Here is a 5,457-nt window from a genome sequence, read left to right as displayed (position 1 = left end):
CTCCGCAAGGCTCAATGGGTAGGTGTAAACCACTTGCACCGACCAGTGATCCATAACTGGTTCAACAAAGGCCATGGTTTGTGCTATCCTGCCTGTGGGAAGTGCAAATAAAAGATCCCTTGCTGCTAATCGGAAGAATAGCCCATGTAGTGGCAACAGCGGGTTTCCTCTCAAAATGTGTGTGGTCCTTAACCATATGTCTGACGCCATATAACCGTAAATAAAATGTGTTGAGTGCGTTGTTAAATAAAACATTTCTTTCTATCTTTAATATCTATGTTTTTTTAATTAATGTCTGTTGGTGCCAGTTCAGATTTTTTAATAAACTGTAAACAGTCTGTGATAGAATTTCAAGCCATTCCACCTGCATCACAGCATATGGCCTAATACACTGATTTTGTTCAATATTTACTTTTGTTTTATTTGAGGGTATGTTCCATTTGTAAATATGCAAGGTGACATCAAATACTGCTGAACATGACTGACGATGTCACATGATTTTGTTGTATTATTTATTTAACAAGATACCAATTCATTTCTTTCTTTCTTTTCTTTTCTTTTTTCTTTCTTTCTTTCTTTTCTTTTCTTTCTTTTCTTTCTTTCTTTCTTTCCTTCTTTGTTTCCTTTCTTTCACTTTTCTTTCTTACTTTCTTTCTCAGTCTTATGACTGTCTTTGATGCACTATAATTTTTCCGTAATAACATCAGCATACGAGACATGGGGGTGGGGGGGTGGGGACAACACTCCCCCCCGCAGTGCTGGAGCAAAACCTCAAATTCATGCAAAAATTATACAGATATTTGGGCAAAATGTGCTAACCTAAGACATTTTTACCATGTATTTTCATCATTCTACCCTCAAAATGAGCTGTAATCCATGTAAAAATGAGTAGGGATTCCTTTGTAACCCTACATAGCTGTTTGGTAGTAATGCTAACATGAATAAAAGTTGTTCTCCAGATTCGGGCACTTTTGTTTAATTCGGGCAAAATCCAGCCTGCACCCCTACAAAAATGGGAGCCCGTACGCCTACATGTATGCGTAGTAACAACAAATAAGCAAATATTGAGCAAAACTCCACACTGAATGAACAGTCTATTTATTAGTATTAAACCATCTGCTGTGATACCGATCGATTGAGTTAAATTTGTTAGTGCTAGAGGTGAATGTTACTGATGTATTTATGGTAATGTACGCATGTATGTTCGCTTCTTGTTATACATGTTAATGGTTTATTTATGATTGTCTATGTTCCCTTGGTTATTGATTAATACTTTTTAAGTCTTAAACCCACTGACCTTAGTTTCTGAAGTACAGTAAAGTACTCTTTATAACGAACTGGAAGGGACCATGGTAATTAGTTTGTTATAGTAGTAGTTCGTTGTGCACATTTGAAGAAGTTGGCCATTTTCATTTCCAAAGTTGACCATATTGGATTTTTCTCTTTTAAAACACCTTACATACAATGTATAGCATAGACACATTTTAACACAATTTATTGTCAACAATAAACACAAAAAATTCAAAATAAATTAAAAGTTAATTTAATCACGTTTTTGTTTTTGTTGTTTTTTGTTTTGTTTGTTTTAATTTTTGGTTTTGTCTGCTTATTTCGTGCCGGCCTCGTAACTTGTAAAACTCTAGCTTAATTGACACCACTCTACTAAGTGAAAACAAACATATTTTTTTATCTGTTCTGTACTGCACTGCAGTTTTTACATGTTATGTTCGGTCGTTGTATACATGCTAATTTACACTAATGTTCACAATTTGGAACAAAATATTCGGTTTGTTTTAAAAGTTAATTTGTTATACATGCATGTAGTTTGTTCTATACATTAACATTTATTAATACTATACAGCATGAAAAAACAGGACTTGTATACATGTAGCAGGTTGTCGTAAGCATGTTCGTTCTAAGTGTACTTTACTGTATGTACTTTTTGCATAAAAAATAATTTTGAAATACAACAAGCACCAGGATTGATGACCAGAAACTCATTGAATTTTGCCAAAAGTGGTTATCAGGTCAGGTCAGGTCATAGGGCTTTACGTGCACATTCAGAGCAAGCTGTTGTGCACACGCCAAAGTGATTATTTAAGCAAAAATATTGTAAAGTAATATATATATATTTTTTTTAAATGGTTATAATATTCAAAAATAATTGACACTGTTCTGATCCTGGTAACTAGTCTTAATGTCGGTGGCTTTAACATTTATTTTTCAAACTGTAGAGTCACCGTTTCCACCATGTGATTTGGAATGGTTTTAGTCGAATGTATTTATTGATTTGATGATTACAGTTTTCATTGCATTTTTTAATAAGGATTGTGAGAAAAATGCCTGTTTTGGTTTCAAGGATTAAGTTTTTAGAATTTAGAGACTAGAACAAAATTTAATTTTAAGTGTCCTTTCATTTCAATTCGTTTTCATGTTTATATCCAATTAAGATTCAAGCATGCTGTCCTGGGCACACATACACATCGACTCTCTGGTCTGTCTGTACAGGACAGTGGGTTAACAATTAGCTGTTAACAGTTTAATGAGATAGAAGTCGGTGTAGTGGCCATAAACCTACGCGCTGACACATTAAAATGTGCTCTGGGTTGGAGTCTGTACTGGGGTTTGAACTCTGTACCTACCATCCTTAAATCTGATGACCCAACCATTACACCCCCGAGGCCAGTTTAAGTGTCTACCATCTCTATACAAGTTTTAACATGCCCACATTCATTCACGGTTCAAGCATGTTCACCTTGGGTCCTTTTGGTACAGTAGGTCTATTTTTATACCTTTCATATGGGGACCTTGTGCAACTGCCACTTGTCTGGCTTTTACTTCTACCCGATTTGTGCCTATACTGTATTTATATCAAAATATACGGTATAATATTAAAAATTGGTGATCAGTTTTTCTTTATTTTACACACAGTGAAATCTCTGTAAACCAGAATTCCACCAAAACTGGATGTTTTTCACGGTCCCTTTTTAAATATCACTACAGAATATGACCTGTCTAAACTGGATACCCCTTTAAAATGGACTTTTTACTTGGTCCGAGGGTGTCCGGTTTAGAAGGATTTCACTGTATATGACATATAAAGTATGTGTATAATATTTGTGAAAAACTTTGTGAGTTGCCTTGATAATGCCATCTCTCATATCCAATCAACACAATACAATACAGTAATGTACATTTATAACGAACATGCCTAGGATGAACTGGCTGTAAAGTCCCAATTTATCTCCGTATATATTAATAACCAACTTAAGCAAATGTGTACAACAAACTACTGTATAACGAACTAACTAGCATGGTTCCTGCAAGTTTGATATAAGAGTAATGTACTGTATTCGTGTTAGAACAAGTTAATCAAAACGTATACCTGTACCTAAATGTAGAGCTTCAGTAATTACAAGTAATTTTACTTTGTACATGTAATTACAAAATTATTTAATGTATGTTACTGAACCAATCATGCGTAGAAGCTGTTAAAATAATATTCCATATTTTTAGCCAGATTAACTATTTGACATTTTTTAATGTAATCATTGGATACATCTGTATTGTAGATCCAGTGATTTTGAAGGTGTGTTTGTGTCGAAAGTAAGTTTTAAGATCCGACATTAATGAAATGCCAAGAAAAATATAAAATTGTTGTAAAGTAATTGATGGCTGGGGCTGGGGCTGGGGATGGGGCTGGGGATCGGGGGTGTCTAGACTAATTCAGCCATTGATTCATTCATAGTTATCTTCGTGTTTATATCCAATTAAGGTTCAAGCATGCTGTACTGGACACACACACATCAGCTATGTGGGCTGAAAGTAGGTTAGTGGTTAGTGATAGAGAAGTTGGTGTAGTGGTCTTAACCTACCCATTGAGTCGTTAAACTTGCTTTGCGTGGGAGCCGGTACCATGAGATGAACTCATTACCTACTAGTCTTAAGTCTGATAGCTTGACCACTACACCACTAAGGTACATGTAGGTGTCTAGACTCCCCAGATCTACCTCACATTCCAGCCAATAGAGGGTGACAAGAGAAAGGTAAATAAATGAAATATGAAATGTTTCTTTTAATTGTTCTAACTTCAGCATTATAATCCTTTTTTTTTTTTTGGTACCTTTGTTTGGTATCCAGTAGCTAATTTTTGTTTGTATCATGCATGTAGTATATGTCAGATTTTCTATAGCAGAGGGTGCATTTTAAAAAAAATAGTGTACATTCATTAATCTTGTTTTTAATAATGTGGATTATGGTGTTTCTAAAACAATTCCTTTCTATGGGAATGTGTGTATTAATGCATGCCTCGTTCTCTTGCCCTATGTACAGGCTTATGTCATTAAACATTCAATAATTTATACACTGAAGTACAGGTATATTTATTTTTACATGACATTGTAAAAGTTGAAAGACTCAAGCACAATGTTTTCATAATGTTTGATGTATTTTTACAATAAAAAGGTGTCCATATTTACAATTATATTATTATGTATTCATGTCACAGTAAAAAGGTGTACATATTTACAATTATAATTATGTATTCATGTCACAATAAAAAAGTACATATTTACAATTATAATTATGTATTCATGTCACACATGGTGTTGAAAGATCCTTTGGACTTTCCTGTATAGAAATATGATTTTGAATGCAGTGATAAAAGGATTGTTTTGATCAGCACTACAAATTGGTGATTTGTTTACTCGTTTATTGTTACTGAACCTTAAGCTGTGTTGATTGTAAATTGTAGTCTAAAGTTGCCATCTTTGTCAGTTGTGAAACAGAAAATGTTAAAGTTGCCATCTTTGTCAGTTGTAAAACAGAAAATGTTAAAGTTGCCTTCTTTGTCAGTTGTGAAACAGAAAATGTTAAAGTTGCCATCTTTGTCAGTTGTGAAACAGAAAATGTTAAAGTCGCCATCTTTGTCAGTTGTGAAACAGAAATGTTAAAGTTGCATCTTTGTCAGTTGTGAAACAGAAAATGTTAAAGTTGCCATCTTGCCTCCTGTTCTTTAACATTGTTTACCAATGAAGAGCACAGACTCAGCTAGTTTTAAAGATATTGTCCTGAGTTAGTTGCTATTGTTAAGATCCTTTTTAATGACTAAAATTACATATTAAATATATTTTCTTATTTAGAGCAGAGCCTCGACAAATATTGATTAACATAGACTTTGTTGATATTTTCTGTATTAAAAGAACTCTCGTGACTAAGTCCTTTTTACATGGCAGAATCAGAAGGCAACATTATTTCAGGTTCTTCAAAGTGGCTAACAGTGTATATTCATGTCACTTACATGTAGATTGGAGATAATGGCCAACCTAAATCGAAGAATGTCTCGCCATATGAGTAAACTTGAAGTGGATGATAAGACTGAGTGTAAAAGATAAAAGTATATATGAGACAGCAGCTTTAACATAGCTCTATTTTGGCCATGTGTATTGGAATATAATC

The sequence above is a fragment of the Gigantopelta aegis genome, chromosome 2 (genome assembly GCF_016097555.1).
Source record: "Gigantopelta aegis isolate Gae_Host chromosome 2, Gae_host_genome, whole genome shotgun sequence".
Lineage (NCBI taxonomy): Eukaryota > Metazoa > Mollusca > Gastropoda > Neomphalida > Peltospiridae > Gigantopelta > Gigantopelta aegis.
This window is presented reverse-complemented; position numbering follows the sequence as displayed.